The sequence below is a fragment of the Lolium rigidum genome, chromosome 5 (assembly GCF_022539505.1).
Source record: "Lolium rigidum isolate FL_2022 chromosome 5, APGP_CSIRO_Lrig_0.1, whole genome shotgun sequence".
In the NCBI taxonomy this organism is placed as follows: Eukaryota; Viridiplantae; Streptophyta; class Magnoliopsida; order Poales; family Poaceae; genus Lolium; species Lolium rigidum.
This window is the reverse complement of record NC_061512.1, coordinates 25713875-25734349: the sequence shown is the minus strand read 5'-3', so window position 1 is coordinate 25734349 and position 20475 is coordinate 25713875. Positions and strand designations below refer to the sequence as shown.

Genomic DNA, 20475 nt, shown 5'->3' with positions numbered 1-20475 from the left:
AAATCCATTTTACTCATCGTTGCATTGCATGTGGTGTGGTCATCCGGCCATGGTCCATGGAAGCTACGCTATACTACAAAGCTACTCTACCATGCTCCTTCAAAACAAACTACTCTAGTACTCCACCATGCAGCAGCGACACGAGATGGTCGGCCATGCATGACCATGCACCTGCGACATGGAGAAAGGCAACGCGTGGACTAGTTCCTCTCGCCTTGGCACACTCCTTTTTCCTGCAGTCTGCCCAGTTTAAGTAAAGAGAAGCCATTTGTCGGGCGTGGAGTTCAGCGCCTAGGCGTATGTGCCGCAAATACTCGCATGTTCGTTTGGAGTTCACTTCCTTCGGTCCGGTGTTCATCATCACAGAGCTGTTACGGCGTGTGTCACCGAAGGGCAGTGGCGTTTGTCGCCGGGAGGGCTGCTCGGCGTGTGTCGCCGGAGGCAGCCCCAACACCCTCTCATGTGGCGTGTGGCATGACCGGACGATTCCCCTCTTCCCTACCTACCGCGACACTCCAGTCATACAAGGTCGTCGTGCGCACCGTCGACTTCCACAATAAGGTCAGTAAAAGTATTTCGGTCCACTATACAAATATATCACCGGAAGCATTTTCATCGTATACAATTTTCACGTATCTTCTTTCTGATACTGCAGCTAGAGGAAGCTGAGAAGGAGATCAATTCGTGGGTGGCGAAGTGGACGAACAAGCTGATCCCGTCCATCATCGGCCCAGACGCGATGTCGCCTCTCACGGACCTCGGTGCTCGCCGGCGCCATCTACTTCAAGGGGAAGTGGGAGGAGCCCTTCGACAAGAAGCACACGAAAGAAGACAAGTTCTACCGCCTAGACGACAACGACGTCGACATGCCCTTCATGCGCGGCTTCGACACCCACCGCCTCGCCTGCCACGACGGCTTCAAGTTGCTCCAACTCCGCTACGAATGGGCTAACGGGGCTGGCAGTTTCCCACCCAGCCATCAGCACCGATCTACTCGATGTGCGTCTTCATGCCTAACACACGCAATGGGCTGTGGCAACTCGCCGACAAGATGGCGTCCAGCCCGAACTTCCTACACCAGCATGTACCGAATAGTGGCATCACGGTCGACGACCTTCGGCTTCCCATGTTCAAGCTGAGCTTCAACATGAACATGATCGGGGTTCTCCAGGAACTAGGGCTCAAGGAGGCGTTCGACATAGCCAAGGCCCAGCCGTCTGATATGGCGGAGGACGGTGCAGCTTAAGGGCAGGTGGTTCGAGGAGGCGGGATTCGAGGAGGAGCGTGCGGCGCGGCCGGGGGGTATGGAGGGAGGCGGCGGCGGGAGGCGAACCTTAGCGTGGAGCTGACGGCGACGCGGAGTTGGATTCGCGGTGTGTACATGAGTGTGTTGACAGAGAATGGGCTATGCCGCGTGTGGTGGTGCGCATGTTTCGGCTTTTCCCTAACGGGCTATGTCGACGGTCAAGCATATGCCAAGGGGAGCCCTCGACATAAACAAAGAAATTTTCTTTTCCATTTTTCAGTTTATTTTTTCTAAAATATTTGTAATCTCAGTACAGTAAAATATATTAATATAGATCCACATGCAATTTTTTTAATCTTCTATATTTCCTCCACTCGATATTCCCTTCGGTATACGAAACCTAATCCAGGAGCCCCGCGGATCTACCCCTTTGACCGGCCTCCAATGATAGTTGACCAATGGACTTTTCCCTTCCTTTGTGTTGTGTTAGTTCATGGGGACATGTGGTGGCAAGGATGGCTCCATACTATCTCAAGATTTCATCCGGTTCACCCCACCGGGGAGTTCCACCCTATACATCCTGGAACTGCCTAAGTGCCGTCAGCGCATGTGCGTGAAGTCGGACCCACCCGGGGGTACAACATTAGATCAAACAACACACCACCATGCTAGTGTACACACCATGTGGACACACGCAATTTTTTTGGTCATTCACACCCTCAGAAGCTCGTTTTCCGGGGAAACCCTAATTCGTTGACCACGCGGTCTACATCATTGACTACACCCCAGCATCGATGCCGCGGTGGCATTGTGCATTTGTTTGAGCTTGGTTAGGTTATGGGTACATATGATGGGAAGGATGGGTCAATACTATTTCAAGATTCCATCTGGTTCACCCCACTAGGGAGTTCCACCCTATACGTCTTGGAACTGCCTAAGTGCCGTCAGCGCATATGCGTGAAGCCGGACGCATCCGGGGATACAACATTGGATAAAAAACATCCCACCATACTAGTGTACACACAAAAATTGTTGGGTCATTCCCACCTTTGAGGCTCAATTTCCAAGGAAACCCTAATGCGTTGACCACGCGGTCTACACCCCAGCGGTGGTGCCACGGTGGCATTGTGCCTTCGTTTGTGTTGTGTTAGTTCATGGGGGCATATGGTGTAAATGATGGATCCATACTATCTCAAGATTCCCTCCGGTTCACCCCACCAAGGAGTTCCACCCTATACGTCATGGAACTGCCTAAGTGTCGTTAACACATGTGCGTGAAGCCGGACGCACTCGGGGGTACAACATTGGATAAAAAAACATCACACCATGCTAGTGTACACACCATGTGGGCAGACACAATTTTTTGGGTCATTCCCACCCTCCGAGGCTTGATTTCCGGGGAAACCCTAATTCGTTGATCGTCGCGGTCTACAACATTGACTACACCCCGACGGCTGTGTCTGCGGTGCCATTGTGCCTTCGTTTGAGCTTGGTTAGGTCATGGGGACAAGTGGTGGAAAGGATGGATGCATACTATCTCAAGATTCCCTCTGGTTCACCCCACCGAGGAGTTCCACTCTATACGTCATGGAACTATCTAAGGGCCGTCAACGCATGTGCGTGAAGCCGAACGCACCCGGGGTTCAACATTGGATAAAAAACAACCCATAGTGTACACACCATGTGGACACACATAATTTTTGGGCCATTCCCACCCTCCGATGCTCGATTTCTAGGGAAACCCTAATAAGTTTACCGTGTGGTCTACAACATTGACTACACCCCGGCGGTGGTGCCGCGGTGGCATTGTACCTTCGTTTGATCTTGGTTAGGTCATGGGGACATGTGGTGTCAAGAATGGATCTATACTATCTCAAGATTCACTCCGGTTCACCCCACAGGGGAGTTCCACCCTATACCTCCCGGCACTTGCTTAAGTGTTGTCAGCGCATGTGCGTGAAGCCATACACACTCGGTGGTATTGTACATACCATGTGTATACACACAAATGTTTTGGGTCATTCCCATCCTCCGATGCTCGATTTCTAGGGAAACACTAATCTATTGACCGCACTGTCTACAACATTGACTACACCCCAGCGTCGGTGTCGCGGTGGAATTGTGCCTTCGTTTGATCTTGGTTATGTCATGGGGACATGTGGTTACAAGGATGGACCATAGTATCTCAAGATTTCCTCCGGTTTACCACACCGGGAGTTCCACCCTATACGTCCTGGACTGCCTGAGCGTCGTTAGCGCATGTGCGTGAAGCCGGACGGACCCTGGGGTACAACATTGGATGAAAAAACATCCCACCAAGATAGTGTGCACACCATGTGGACACACACACTTTTTTTTTGGGTCATTCCCACCCTTCGATGTTTGATTTTCGGGAAACCCTAATCCATTGACCGCGCGGTGTACAACATTGACTACAACCCAGCGGTAGTGTTGTGGAGCCATTGGCCTTCATTTGGGATTGGTTAGGTCATGGGGACATGTGGTTGCAAAGATGGATCCATACTATCTCAAGATTCCCTCCAGTTAGCCCCTCCCGGGAGTTCCACCCTATACGTCCTAGAACTGCCTAAGTGCCGTCAGCGCATGTGCGTGAAGCCGAACGCAACCGGGGGTACAAAACTGGATCAAATAACACACCACCATTCTAGGGTAGACACCATATGGACACACACAATTTTTTGGGCCATTCCCACCCTCCGATACTCGATTTACAGACAAACCCTAATCCGTTCACTGCACGGTCTACATCATTGACTACACCTTAGCGGCGGTGCCACAGTGGCATGGTGCCTTTGTTTGAGATTGGTTATGTTATGGGAACATGTGGTGGCAAGGATGGATCCATACTATCTCAAGATTCCCGCCGGTTCACCCCACCGGGGACGTCCACCCTATACGTCCTGGAACCGCCTAAGTGTCGTCAGCGCATGTGCGTAAAGCAGGACGCATCCGGGGGTACAACATTGGATAAAAAACACCCCACCATGCTATTGTACACACCATGTGGACACACCCAATTTTTTGTATCATTCGCACCATTCGATGCTCGATTTCCACGGAAACTCTAATCCGTTGACCGCGCGGCCTACAACATTGAGTACACCCGGCAGCGGTGCCACGGTGGCATTGTGCCTTTGTTTGCGCTTGGTTATGTCATGGGACATGTGGTGGCAAGGATGGATCCATACTATCTCAATATTCCCTCCGGTTCACCCCACCGGGAGTTCCACCATATACGTCCCGGAACTCGCCTAAGTGCCGTCGGCGCATGTGCGTGACGCCGGACGCACCCGGGCTAAAACATTGGATAAAACAACACCCCACCATGCTAGTGTACACACCTTGTGGACACACACAATTTTTCGGTCATTCCCACCCTATTAAGCTCGATTTTCGGGAAACCCTAATCCGTTGGCCGCGTGGTCTACGACATTGACTACACCCCACCAGCGGTGGCGTGGTGGCATTTTGCCTTCATTTGATATTGGTTAGGTCATGGGGACATGTGATTGCAAGGATGCATGGATCCATACTATCTCAAGATTCCTCCGGTTAGCCCCTCCCCGGAGTTCCACCCTATACGTCTAGAACATGCCTAAGTGCCATCAGCACATGTGCGTGTAGCCGGACGCACCCGGGGGTACAACATTTGATCAAACAACACCCCACCATGCTAGTGTACAGACCATGTGTTCACACAAAAGTTTTGGGGGCATTCCCTCCCTCCATTTTAGCTTGGTTAGAAAACGAGCAAAGAAAGATACACAAACTAATAGAAAACCATATAAAATAAGGATCACAAACATATTGAATTTAAAGAAGTAGACACACAATAACGACACACTTAAGGACTAGAACCACACCCGAATCAAAACAATTAAAAGAATTAGACCCACACATGCACAAACCAAAACACTTAAAGAACTAGACCCACACATGAACAAGGAACTCGACACTCGGTCGACAAACGATGAGCTAGACATCCGGACTCGACACTGCCATTACTCAACACACACATACTAATTAGTTGTCGAAATCTTCCTCCTCGCTGGTGGTGTCCTCTGAAGCGGTACTTGAGAGGTTCCTCATCCACTGTCCATCATCATGCAACCATGTCGAGGCCTCTGCTTTGGCCCACTCCGCTTCATATTTGGCCCTCCTCTGCCGCTTCCCCGCCCTCTTCTCTCTCCTCACCGATTGCTTCACCTTCCAGAATGCGTGTGTGGCCTGGACGTCTTCGGGACAGTCTCTACGCCACTGCACCATGAACTGCTCGTCTGTCTCGGCGATAAGAATTCGCCGCTGACCATCGATGTACCGCCGCGCTTCCCCCTCTAAGTGAAGTAGCGGCTTAGGAGCGCAGAGACCTGACCTCCGGGAAGTTCATTTTGTTGCGCGACCAGGCAAACCTCCATGCCGCATCGTCGTATGTGCGGGAAGTAGCATCCTTCGTGTAGAAGGTGCCGAGCCACACGCGCACAGCGCTGGCGGTGATTTCAGCCGCGAAATGGCCCGCATGCTGCTTGCGAACGCCGATGAAGCCCGTGTTGTTACGACGACAAGGAGCCATCTCAACGGCAACGAAGGTCGGATGATTCTGTGGTGGTGTTGGAGGAGAGAAGTGCTGCTGGTAGTGTTGTGTTGGAGGAGAAGACATGGCTACATGTAGGGATGCGAGGGACTGAAACGACGGGAAAACTTGGCGGGAGAGAATGGGCGTGAGAAAATGGCGGGAAAACTTGGCGGGAGAAATGGCGGGAGAGAAAGGACAGGAGAGAAACGACGGGAGAGAAAGGGCGGGAAATTTTGGCGGGGGAGAAACGGTGGGAAAAAATTGGCGGGAGAAAAAGGGCAGGAGAGAAAGAGCGGGAAAGTTTGGCGGAAAATCGGGTTGGGAAAAGAAAAAAAACAGTGTTAGGCTATGCCGACGGTGGCCCTCGGCATAGGCCTTGGCTGTGACGTCATCTGGCGGGAGATTATTATACATAGAGGCTTCACATTTAAAAATCACAATATATACCCATAGTATAGGACAAATACTTAAGGCGTATGGGTTGACAGCCTGTCATGTGTTAATAAAGCAAACTATGTAACACTTTTCTTTTGTTTGCTTTGATGGCCTGTTATCTGACCATGATCACGTAGCAATGGAATCGCTATGCTCAGTGCCAAAGAAAAGGTGCATGAGATATAGTACATGTACATGTTAAGACACCCATATGCATGCACGTACGACTCAAATAAATTATTAACCTCCAATTAGTTAGCTATAATGAGGGAGGATTGACTCACGCACCATTTTAGCAGATAGGAAAACAGTAGATCCATATCTCCGCGATTAGAGTAAGTTAATTAAAGCAGTTTAATTAGGCAAATGCAAATCAATTAATATACAGATTTGTGCCTGTGCATGCCGCGGTCAGCCCTCCATTGCTTCTCCCTAAAACCCAGCAAGTCTCCGACGATTTCATCTGATGGCTGCCGCTACACCTCGCGCCCGTCACGCGGATCGTGCTCTGATCCATCGTCTCCCCGCATTCTCCGCTCCTCATCCCAGCTCCAACTGCGCGCGCTTGCTCTATATAAATAAATCCCCTATGCAGCTATGCTCTTCATCCTTCAGTGTCGCCCCATCCTTCCTCCAAAGACCTCTCTCTTCCACCACATATTCCATCATCTTGAGCTCATGAATCCCATCTAGTATCTTGCTGCTGGACATAGCCATGCGCATGGAAGGGTGAGGAAAGGCCATGCCGGCAGACAAACGTGTGCATGCTCCTTAGAACTATGTGTTTTCTTGATCCATCTTCATTATGATTTGTTCTGGGTATATTGATTAGTAACGCCTTGTGGTGCAGCGGCGGAACAGATGGCGCTAGGTACTACTGGAATTGAAAATGGAGATGCAGGCAGGCATACGTGCGGCTGTCCTCGCCGCCGCCGCGAGGGCTGTCCACTTGCCAACCAGCGTACGTAGTACGGGTTCCTTGTTTTTTTCTACGATCGTCTCTTGTTGTGTCTCCATTTATCTTGATTGGATTTTGAGCATCAGCTACGCAGGAGATTGGATCCATATACATATACCGGAGAGAGCTTAATGAGGCGTCAGTAAATAAATAGCTAACAGGTAATTAACTGAACTTTGTAAAGTCTGAACTTTGTGAGCTTCCATCAGTTTTAAAACTCAATGTCCATTAATTTGAAGAGCGTCTGACTGGATCTTGAGTTCAGCTATGTACGATTACAGTGTGTGTGTGTTTAAGTCATCTCCATGAGTTCCAAAACTAACACGCAAAGTCATGTGGTTCCCGTAGCTCTGTAACCTGGACATGCTAGTAGGTACTCTAACTGAACTTTCTTTAGAAGTCTGAACTTAGTCTCATCATTGATGCGTTGTAAAAAATGATGCCTACACCAAAAAGAGAGGCTGCAGTCAGTCATTTTGTGGTTCACCTAGTACATAGAAGAGATTGCATCAATTATCCTAAATGTTGCTGTTATGAGGCACTTTGATCTCTGAACTTGATAAAAAGAAAAAGACTCGACACAGCTAACTTGAACGTCATAAAAAGAAACGCTGCGTGCTGGTCCTCTGTCTCTCCGTCTCCCGCGACCGCTTAATCTGGCCGGAATGCGTCCAACTCTGGTGACACCTCATCTCCCCCCAGTCCCGGCCCACCTCCCCTCCGCCCCAGTTCCCGCGTTAGGTCGATCCAGCCGCCCAAGTCTCGCCGATGAGAGGGGCGGCGCACCTAGGAGCCAAGACGTCGCGGCGGCTTGTTCGACGGCCGATGGCCGGGTGGGGCGCTCGCTTCAATCTTCACGACGGAAGATCTACCGCGGTGACCTCGACGCCGTTCAGGAGCTCGTCGAATTTTCCATCCCAAGGTCGCTGGAATGAATTGCTGCCTGATGCATACGCTGTTTGGTTTCTGCTTTTTCTCAGCATTAGGTGTAAAATATTCAGCTCAAATCTATTTACTTTGGATGCACAACTCTGTAAGAGCCTTTTTTTCTCTCTTTAGCCTATATTTAAATGGAGAAGTTTATATCACCAAGATATAATTTCGTCTTTATGTTGATTGGATTGAAGGTGCCACATTTTCTTTGCACAATCAACCTGGGAAAAACCTTGCAAGAGTTGCAAGGTTATGAGGTTTGTAAAATCTTCTCGTTTATTGAAATTCCTAGCATCTATTCCTTATTTTCTAATTGATTGTTCTATTTCTGTTTTCAGGTGTCAGTAGGAGGCGTACATGGAAGCTCCACTTTTCAACCGCAAGGCCTTGATGTTGCCGTTTAATAGCTCATCGATACCGGCATCCGTAAGTACCGACTCTGCGCACGCTCAAATGGATTGATGCCTAATGGAGACACTTTTTGGTTCTGCATTGTTCCTCAGAATTAGGTGTATTCAGTCCAGCTCTATTTCATTTGGATGCACCAATTTGTTTAGCACTTGCAGCTTAATTAGACCGAGAGAAAGATTTTAGTGATATGTCTCATGCTTTAGTTATCTCTCACTTTTCATCTTTAGGCCCAAATAAATTAAGCGGTGGAAATTAGTCGGTTGTTTCTTTATCTCTGTGTGCTTAAGTTGGAGTGGATGATGAACCATACATGCTTCATGAAACCTTATTCCTTACAGTGCTAACTCATGAAGCCTACTTTCCATATTTCTCTAATATTCACTCCCTGGTTTGTGTACTATTTGAGCCTTTTTGTCATGGTTTCAAATATGGATAGCTGCTTAAATCTTATTTGCTGGGTAGTACACATTAGTAAAATTATGTGTGAAAAACTTTAATACATCTTCATATTATGTGTAAAAATCATTTCTTATATATATTTGTGCATCTTCAGATGTTGTTGGCAGTAATCACTACATTATGACTAGTATAATGCTGTAAAATTGCTAAGCTACTGAATTTTGACCAATTGTGCTATTGACGTGAGATAAAAATCAGGCTATGGCATGTCTTTCGCCTAGTTTGTTGTGGCTGCTATTTACTTAATTGGATTTCTGCTGTTAATTACTGTTAAAATACTGCAAGCTGCTTACTGTGTAAGTATATGTACTTATTTCGTGAGTCATGTAATACTGAATGGTGGATACCTTTTTGAGAAAAAGTTCCACACATTTGAGACTTTGACTGGCTTAGCCTTCTTATGTCAGCATACGTAGTGCTCGCTAGGCACATTTGCTGGCCTTGATCCTATTTAATATTGCAAATCGTTTGTAATCATTTTTATACTCTTGCTAATAGAGGTGAACACGTACGCAATCACCACATCGGTTTCAACGAGCTACAACTCATGTAATTCATGCACTTCTTGCTCTATGCTTCTTCAGTTAGAGTACTATTTGCCATTCATACAAGAGTAGTGGTGCTCTTATTTCTGAACGATCCATTTCTTTTTTTGGTTGGTAAGTAGTGTTTATGCTTCTATATCACTCTGTCCAGCCATCACTGGATTGTAGGTTTAGTTTTTGAATTATAAACAAACAAATTGCATGTATATTTAATTGTAAAGCTGTTGTGGAACAAATTCCCTCATATGGAAGCGTTGAGGACATCTCTGGTGGAATCGAACCTGATTATTGTGATTAAATTCCCTCCTGTTAATGCATAGCTAATTTAGTTGATGTCTGTTTGCTACCGGAAAAGCTGGCGATGCTAATAAATTAAAGGCTTGTTTCTCAATTGCTGCCTCAGCGCTTTCACCTTGCTAGGCTTGAGGGCTAATGCTGCTACTTCCTTCCTTCCTTGGATGTACTTCCATTTAGTTTTATATACTTCAGTGGATGGTAATGCATGCTCCGTGATGATAAAATTATTAAGGCTTGTTTCGCAAAACATTCACAATTGCTGCTTAAGAGTTTTCGCCCAGCTATTAGATCCTTCCTTGAATGTATGAGGGCATATTTAAGCTCAATAATAATTTTGTTCCACATTAATTCTGCAAACATAGTTTTCTCCTCTCTCATTTTTTTTGGTCTTCACCTTTTTTATGTTTCTCGTCTGTATGGCGGATAATAAATTGGCTGGACAATGCTGAAAATCAGTAACAAAACACACCATCTGTCTCGACAGGTTTTGTGCACAAAATCTGACATTCGTTCCTGACATTTCTGCAAAATAGAACTTTGTTTCTCTAGTATTTGCAATGTCAAAATTATCTGTTTTTTTCATGCTTGTCTAATGATAAAAAACTTAGTAATCATACCATCTTTCGGGATGGGTCAGTCGATATGTAGCCAGGCTGTTATTCTGCAATTCTGAGACCAAATTGAACATTTTTTAACGATTCACAAGTCGTGAGAGTTTGATCATTTCATTGTGTTCTTGATTACTCGTTTATTACGTGGTTCTCCCATTAATTCTTCATTAGCCTTGATCTTGCTAGTGCATTCACTATTTCTTGTGGACAGTGTTTTGTTTGGACAGAGATGAAAAACATGAACAAAACACCATCTTTCGGGACTGATGGGTACATTCCATGGCCATACTATCAGATAGTATTCGGGGGCCAAATTTAACTTGTTTTCCGTTTTCTTAAAAATGTTGTTTGTCAATGTTCATTTTTTGTCTGTCCTGTGGCCGGTAAGCATGTGTTCACGTGAACAGGTTGTAATGATAACCTATATGAAATATTACCATCTTTTTGGAGCTTGCATGCTTTATCATCACCATAGTCACCCATGCGCAATGTAGCTCCAGCTTAAGCATGCCTATAGTCCTATTATTGTTGCATCGTCTTTGATATTTGAATTGAAGATGCAAGTAGGCTGGACTACTTGTGTATGATTGTCTTTGTAAGAACTATGAACCGGCATACATATGTTTGGTCAGTTTGTAGTTTGAACTCACTTTTGGATTGTAATAGTATCCTTTGGAAAATGTATGTGAGTAGTAATATGTTTTCGAATATTTTGTTTCAGGTTTCCAACCTCGCAGAAGCCAATGCTCATTTAGGATATTTGACACCTAATATACATCTCTTATTTATATTCACTTCCTGATATTTTCCTTTTGCTGGCAATATAGTGAATATCCAAGTTAGTTCTTCCTCCTTGCATTGTCATAATCAGAAGCACTTGGCAATTTTGTAGTCTCTACTATGATATGCCACAACCTCTTAAGTATATTGCTATAAAGGAACAGAAATATGTTTGCCACTCATCCTTTCATTTATTAGTACTTTCAAAGAATAACCAAATAGGTAAATGACCATGCTGTTTCATAGGTAAACTTGCACTAGTGGAAAATAGGCCTTATGTCGCGGGTCGTAAGACCCTTTTGTCGCGGGTGGCCAGTCACGACAACGGAGGCGCGACAAAAGGCCCAACCTTTTGTCGTGGGTCGCTTACCACCCGCGACATAAGGTCCACCACGCGGGTCGCTTGTTTTGAACTTTTGATGCTTTATCTTGACTTCAGTCTGTTCTAAGCTAGTTTTTCTTATGGACTTCTTGTATTATTGATAGTTTCTTTCCACCCTTTTACTCCGAAAACTGAGGAATGCCTTCCTAGCTATATAGCCTTGCAGCTGTAGGTATGTCATATCGACTTGTCATATTTTCAGGCGACAACATAGCAGCTCTGGTACATGTGTTGGAATGGTCTCCAGGACTGAAATGTGATTGTTAACAGACCCATCTCATCGGTCTCTCATATCGTCACTTCATATATAGTTCATGCCAGCCTTCCATGGTCTCATTGTCATGTACTAAAGCAGAGTAGGTAAGAGCAGTGTCCTTTCCTTCACACTTGAGTTGTATTATTATGTTGTTGGTAAGTCGTGGCAAGCTTGCTTGTTTTTGTGGATGTAGTTAGTGCTGTTTCTAATATTTTAGTGGTTAATTAGAACTTTGGCCTTATGGAATCTTTTGGTTCTTGTCATGTATTCTTTTGTCGCCGTAGCTGTGAGTTTTGTTATCGTTTCTCGGCAATGAACATTCTGTCTCTTTCAAGGCCATGATGTTTTTCATCTTCATGCAACTAGCACTGTTTTTAGAGGTGCTACAACTAATTGATCATGATGTTCTATAATTTGTTTGGTTCGACTTCAATACATGCACTCTGATTTTTTATTTCGCATTTTGATCATTATGAAGTAACTGATTTAAAATATATATTTGATGACGAACATTGTTAATAATAGATGTTAAGAAAAGCTAGCACCAATCGCATGGCTTTAGTCATTAGCTGAAATTGTTGACTTGTATTATGGTGTAATTTTAGTCTTTGTATTTGCATGTACACTAAGGTGGTTTTGGTCTGCAGCAAGTGGTGGTTCCAGAACATGCTCAAGGACTGGCGACGCCGCTATGCAGGAGCTCCTCGTCCACATGTGTACAACAGCGGCTACGATGTCAACAAGAAGAATGAGCACAAGGTGAGCACATCCATTGATTTCATTCTAGATTTTGGTGGAATCTAGTGTGGAAAGAGCTGACATTTACAAACATATAAACCACTGAGGTCAAACAAGCCCAATTCGGATATTAACTTGCTAAGACAACTAGTTGTTCTTGTTGCGGTCATCAGAGTGAAAACTACAGATTTCAATGTTTGTGTTATGTCGCTAAACATCAGATGTAGTTTCTTTGTGCTGGAATATTTTCTCTTATTCTTATGAAACGGTGAATGCAGCTGGAGCAAATGGTGTTATTCGCCACAATGGCGATGATGTATTATAGGATGGTCTTGTTGTGCCCGTCATCGGTGGAAGCCTCTGTTGTGTACCTTGCTGGGTGCACGCTGAAGAAGAACCAGATGGAGGTGATAAGGTCTGGTTCCTTTTATTTGGTTAGTAGTTGAGAAGAATGCAAGCTCGGGTTGCATCTTGCTTGTTTGTTGCTGCATATTAATGGCAAAGAATGTCGTATATTTTTATAATGTTGCTGGTGCTCTGTTTTCTTGTGAGGAATCTTTGTTGCAAGCTGAATAACAAAAAAAATAGTTTGTGTACCTTCTAACCATACTTGCATCTATTTTTGTATGAAATTAAGTGACAACATTTTATCTGGCTTTCCGAGCTAAATGTGAGACACCCGTTTTACCCAATGTGTTTCATTTCTTAAATTTATTCTTGAATATTAGTCATAAACAACATTTGCTTTTGTCACGTGCAAATATTCTGCCTTTGATCATATCCTTGTGGTTTTGTCTGGGTTGCAATACCATTTCATTTGTTTAATTCGGTGTGTATCTTTGTGTCTTTCGTCAGGCGTTCTTATTTACTACACTTGCTCTTGTTGATATTCTATAGTAGTTATATATTATTCTAACTTTATCATGATAGTTCTTCTCTGGTTGTTAGAAGCTATGCAATAGGATCTATGATTGGGTCTAGAATTATGTTTCACATACTGATAGGAACCTTCGATTATATATTGTGATTAAATTCCATCTTCTTAATTCATAGCTTATTTATTTGAAGTTGATTTGCTAGTGAGAAAATATGGGGATGATGATGGTTTATTTCTCAAAACATTCACATGTGCAGTATAAGGGCTCTTGCCTTGCCAGGCTTGAGAGCTAATGTTGATAACTCCTTCTTTGGTTGTCAGAGCCATTCTTATTTTCCTAGTTCATATTGTTTGTTCTCAATCAAATTTAGTAGTCTTCGTAGTAATTTAAATTGGCTCCTGCACTGCAAATGATGATGAAAGTAAGGCTCATTTCTCAATACATTCATATTTTCCGTGCTAGAGGCTTTGCCCTGCCGGGCTTTAGAGGTAATGTTGCAGATCCTTCCTTGGATGTCTGATGGAATTCTAGACATATATATTCTATCTCTTTTTTCATTTGGTTTTATTTACACCATTGGATGATAGTGTATGCCCAATGATAATATACTTAAGGCACATTTCTAAAAAAATCATAGTTGCCGCCTAACAGCTTTCGCCCAGCCAGGCTTGAGAGCTAATGCTACTAATCTTGCATTGTATGTCCGAGCGGATATTTCAGATCACATATCAGTTTGTTCCATATTATTTCTGCAAACTAGTTTTCTCCTCTGCCATTCTTTTTGGTCTTGACCTTCTTTAGTGGTGGATGCTACATATTTTATGTGTTTTGATGAGTTTTGTTTTTGTTCCTGTTATGAATCATTTTTACGGGACTTGGAATGAACCTGATCTACATGTTTACCTCAAGCCAGAGTTCTCTTCATTCATAAATATATTTGCATAAGAATGAAAATGAAGCACTATTTTGTTGGATGTGCAGGAAATGACGACTTGTAAAGAGATGTGAGCGCACTTATCTTTCTAGTTTTGTTTGCTTAAAGTATACTAGAGGCTCAAATTTTGCGTTTAGAATTTACTTCCTTTGTAGATATGATATCTATCATCCCTCATCTCTGGAATGTTTCCAGAATGATTTCCTGATGGGATTGACTACATTCTTGTTTCCTTGTTTCATGGTCTAATTGAGATTTTGTTTCTGCTCAGATTGCAAGATAAGATCCTCTGGTATGTGAGTGTAGGGGTGGCCGCGATGTGCGTCCTTTGGTTGCCAAAAGCGTGGGTGGTCATTGATGCCTTGATAGAGCGAGGAGGCAGTCATGTCGCTGGTTTAGGTGGCCCAATGTATTCTCTGCTTCCACTCACCGAATGTATCACTTCTTGTGGTGGCGGGGCTCGAGATGTATGAGAAAATATCGGGTAACAACCATTCTCTTTGATCTCCTTAGTCTTAAATCTTTTATTCACTTCTTTTGATTTTGGTCATGGAAAAAGAGTGTACATCAGGTCAACACTACTTGGCCATAATAAAGTGAGTATTCCCTATCCAACCAAACTTAGTTCCAGTGAATAGTATTTATTGAACAAAAGGGATGTACTTTGAAGAGAAGATATGAGGATTTTGGTAATATGAATTAGTTGTTTGACGCATTACTAAATTTATAAGGAATCTTGTTTGTTCGTACCTATGAAAAGTTTAAATTGTATGTTACATCCGTTGTCGTTGTTCAGAGTACAACAGATCAACTAGATGCCTAGATGATATGCCGAGAATACATATTGAAGTGTATAAATTTACTTGCATTGTAGAGTTTTATAGGAGTGGTGTTTCGGAACATGAGAGCATATGCTCCCTCTATTTTGAAATTCATCTTACATATATTATGAATTTAAAAAAAATTGAAACGAAAAATTGGCACGTACATCTTCACGTGCTACACGCTCACAAAGTTATTTCATAAAAAATGAACTTGTAATGTGACGTGTGTAAAAAAGACAAAACTCAGTACTAAAAATAATGTTGTTTACAAGATAAATTTTCTCTTTTTACATAGACCATAAAAAATATTGATTTTTCGTGGAACTTGACAAATGCACATATATTATGGAGATGTACATGTAGAATTTTTTGTCAAAATTTTTCGACAACTTGAAATATAATTTTTTGATATAGGAAGCATACGCACCCGGGAGCCGAATTGAATTTCTGGAGTTTTATCTCGCTAATTACACTGATCATACTCAATCATCATTTCTTAAAGCTAGAAATATTTTCACTCATGCCAGTTTGGAGAAAAAGACTTCTTGTTGCAGTACTCCCTCTATGTGGCAATGCTCAGTTAAAAATATACTTGCGCTAATTATAGATTTTGGGGAATGGTACCACAATATATGATTGCATATTGTTCCTCTTAGAACATGTGCAGTTAATCTTGATAAGTTTGTCAAATATAATGTATGACTTGTCAGTGGTTCTTATTTGCATTAACGTACGGCAAATTAACTCAAACCCTCTGTTAACTCTAATGGCCATGGACAATGGTAACATTTATGCAGAAAACTAAATGACTAACCGACAAGTCTTTGTATTAGGGATGGTACTACTGTTTGTCAATGAGTTAATAATGGGCGAGGCAGACTCCTGACTGTTGCTCACATGGGTGAGTTCTCACAAGCCTCAATGAATGTTTTCTACAGCTGTGAGACGTTGTCCTCTTTGTTGGCATATCTTGCACGGGGAAACTCTCCGAGTTACTAATTTGTGACTAGTTATTCTATCCATTTCTTAATTGACTTGGTTTATTAGCTAATATGTTCTTATATTCCACATAATAAAATTTTCATTTCCACCGTTACAATCAGAAAAATTTACCCCTTCCCATTATTGCTGGTTTTGTTCATGTACAAGTTACAATATACCAATGAACCGATGGATTTCCTAATTAGGTGTTAGGATCAACAATGCCAACTAAAATACGCGTTAACTAGATGAAAATTTACGATTTATGTTTTTCTGTTACCAAGCCAATTTCTGTTGAGCTGTATAGTTCTTTTTGCCGAACTTCAAGTTTTTCCTGAAGCTTCAGACTTTGCTTGGTGGGCATGTGTAGAACTTAGTTGCTTGATGTCTGGAAGGGTGTTCTCTCCATCTTCATTGTCTCATACGCTTTAAATTCTGATGTTTATTCAACAATCCGCTGAAATGGGCATAGAAGAGAATTAGATCTTCTTTTGGTTAGTCTTTAGCTTGAAGTCATCTCCTAAGTTGTTTGGTGGAATAGTAAGCCTATTTTTTTATCCAATATTGTTGCTAATCTTTTGGTGGTTATTAACTTGGCCTTATGAAATCATTTCGTTGTTGTCATGAGCATGTTTGCTTTGAGAATCTTATGTTGCTAAACTTAATATGTGTATTTGTCTTTGCATGGTCATATATTTATGTTACATGTTACTCCATGGCAATGTTTGTTCAGCCCTAATAATCTTAGGTAACCATATTATTCACCGAAACATTTTATTAATTCTCTTACATCCCTCGGGAGTTTCTTCTTTTGATATCGATTGTATCACCAAGGGTGCATGTTGAAAGGAATTTGTGCCAGTTTTTGTGGGATTGGCCTGATGATGTTCTCCGGATGCATTTCAAGGGCAATGTACCTATATTATTTATGCCAAGATTGAATACATGAATGACCAGCTCTTGTCCTGAAAGAAGCATGCAACTGGAACTTAGAAAAGCCTTGTACCTGGTCAGTTACATATTTGTTTTGTTTTGCTCCGCGTGCCCTGCTTTACCTGAGGTGTATAGTTCTCTTATTTTGCAGGTATTTTTTTTCCCTTGAAGCATGTGAATCCAGGAGCATCTTTGAGGGGCTTCTGCCAAATAACATCGACATCTATGCAACCACCGCTTCAACGCAGAGTACGAAGTTCGGGTTGTTATTTCCTCGCAGGTACCGGAGCCGTCCTCCGGAAGACGACACCTGCTTGAACTTGTACTTATTTTCTTAGATAGAAGACATGTACTTTATTCTTCATATCCATTGGCTGGTGTTTGCTGTGTTTTGCTTATTTTATTTTTCACATGGTCAAATCATGTTCTGGTAAAGTCTCGGTGAATTCCAGAATTGTCATCAATAGCATGTATTTACAATGCGGGACAAGGTTTTCTGATAAGATATATGTTATGGTAGAATCCGATGAGACGTTCTTCATCATGGAGGAACCTGATAATATTGATGCAATGCAAGACCATGTTGGCCATTAATATTAAACGCAGTCTGTTGCTAAACTCGTGTTTCTAGCTGTCAAATTTGTGTCTTCGCCTTGTCATATATTTATGCTACTCGTTAATGTAATCTTAGCTACCCATATTTATCACCGAAACATCTTATTTTTTTTACATCCCTCGGGATTTAATTCTTTTGATGTGGATGATATCACCAATGGTACATGGTGGCATGCTGCAAGGTGTTTATTGTGACCATCCTGATGATGTTCTCCGAATGCATTTCAAGTGCAATATTGATGCCATGGTGTGTGTTCAAGAGTATATGCAGGTTGTCACACCTTTAAAATTATTTTGGCATATCGATATTGTTGATATATTGTGTGAATATCTACTGTTAGGAGAGGGGACAATATAATATAAGATCGTTTGCGAGCGTTTTTTCTGGTTTTGAAAGGATATTAATGCTCTCCGCTAGGTGGTGCAGGTCCCCCTCCTCTTCAAGGAACTCTAGCTGTGTACATTTGGGTGCATGCTGGTTCTCTAACAATCTTGAAGGAGGATCTTCACTACCCTAGCTATGTTGCAGCGGCGCCATTGAGACTTTGTTGGTGCCAGGTGTGTCATCAAGGAGGCCATGAGAAAGATAACCAGGTGCTCGGAGCTGTCATGGAGAGCATGTGTCTGCAGCTCGCAGTAGCATTTGAATTTGAGTGTGTAGAAATTACATGTTGCATATATCCTGTGTTCAGTATGTAAATATTTTAGCTAGGTCATAGAATTTTCTAGCTTTTCCTGCAAAGTATGGTGGCGGCGAGGGAAATATTTTCTCAGTCTGCTCAGACATTATATGAGCAACATTATTCTGTTATAAGTTGTGATATTTATGAATTATAGTATCTTCTGTTATAAGTAATTATATGGTTTGAGACCCTTATATATATTACTGATGGTGAACACCATTGCTCGACTGAACATGGAGATATATTATCATACACCACGGCAGCTAGCTTTTTTGAACCATGTACAACCTTATATTTGCTTGAGTGCATTTATATATAATCGCTGAGGGCTGGGCATTTAAGGCATAGCGCTTGAAACCTTGCCTGTAGCATGAACCTTTCATTTTTTTCCATACCTTTTTGTCCAAGAAACAAATCACTAATGATTTTCGAATAGAGATCTAAATTGGTAGTAGTATTTGATTTGACGTTTGTTCCTGGTATAGTTGATGCAGCAATTCATTATCTAAGTCAGAAAAACTAGGCTGAAAAACACAGAGGAATCCCTTTTATACTTGACATTTGTTCTTGGTAAAGTTGAGACCGTAATCTCTTATCTTGGAGAAAAACCTACAACAGAGGAAGGAGACTATCAAACCAATTGCATAATTTTCTCGGGCACTGATCCGTTGTAACCAAAGGAAGTAGATAATCACCCGAATAACTAACTCCATAATTAGCTCTGACGTGGATCCAAGGTACTCACGAAGGAAGTATATCATCATCAATCCATAATTTGCTCCACGCTAGAAACTAGCGGTATGACCAATGGATTCCTTTCCATAACACACGGTATGGTGCTCCAATTTTATTGGTTGTGATTCCTGACTCCAGTCATAAGTTAATACTAGGTACTAGGAAAAAGAAACCAACATGGCCCACCATCCATGTGCATTAATCATCGTACCTTGCGCTTTCACCTATTTCCTCTTATAGATGAGTACATAAGCAGTGCTCCATCTATCTCTCCTAGATTTACTCTGTATAATTGGAGAGTCCACCGCAATTAAGGGAAAGAAATCAGCGTGCATTAGTGCCTGGACGTTTGGCTTCCATCCTGCGTGTCATTGATCTGCCAGCGATCCATCTCTCACATCAATCAACTAGGAGGAAAGTGGAGGTCCGAAAATTTAGACTTATTCCCGCCGCACCTTTTTTCCCTCCACAAATTTCGAACCACTCCAAAACCAGTCACATCTTTCTCTATAAGTATGAGTTGGGGTTGAACCAACGCGTGCGTCGTGTGTGACGACTTAGACTTTGACTCTTGCTCGGCGAGGAGAGGTGAGGAGAGGCTGCTCTGCCTTCGAGATGGATTTGGGCGCCAGCGAGGCATGGCGCTACGGCCGGCTTCTCTCAGTGGCGAGCTCCTCTCTCGGTGGATCGATCCAGCAGGCCGGTAAACCATCCATCTTCCTTTTCTTGTCGATCTTGTGGTAGCTCGTCCTTTGTTGACTGCGCGCGTGTGTGCAGATCTTCCGACGGCCCTTGTTCTTTTGGGTTTTCTTCGTTATGGTAGGAGTAGTAGAGCTAGCTACTACGTACATACGTAGGACTAGTGTAGCTTTTTTGTTTTGGATTAGTAAGCACAGGATCTGATTTGGTTTTTCGTTTCCATTTCATTTCATTGATCCGATCTGACCTGATTGATTGAGAGGGCTCACCCAACCAGTCACGCACGTACATATACGCGCGCGGCGCGACATCCATCCCGTCGGTCTCCAGAGAGGACATCGTCCGGGCGCAGCGCGAGCTGAACCTAACCCTACGTGAATATAACGCTACCCATGGCATTGCTTCTGTTAGCGCTCAGGCTGCAAGGATACCGGAAAACCGGCTTAGAGCTAGCAACTTAGATCAGGATCTGCGTAAGGAGAATCTTGCCGGAAAGAGTACTTCCGCATCGTTGAACATGGTAGAGAAACCTAAGTATAGCAGTCCGG

At 43.2% G+C, this 20475-nt stretch overlaps 1 non-coding gene and 1 pseudogene across 1 annotated transcript; both read left to right on the top strand.

Annotated features, from left to right (window-relative positions):
- The first annotated feature begins 299 nt into the window (after positions 1 to 299).
- Positions 300 to 1246, top strand: LOC124655763 (annotated as a pseudogene).
- Positions 1247 to 10463: 9217 nt separating this feature from the next.
- LOC124658631 lies at positions 10464 to 10556 on the top strand. Its single transcript, XR_006989338.1, has one exon. It is a non-coding gene; the product is annotated as a small nucleolar RNA SNORD96 family (small nucleolar RNA).
- Positions 10557 to 20475: the final 9919 nt, after the last annotated feature.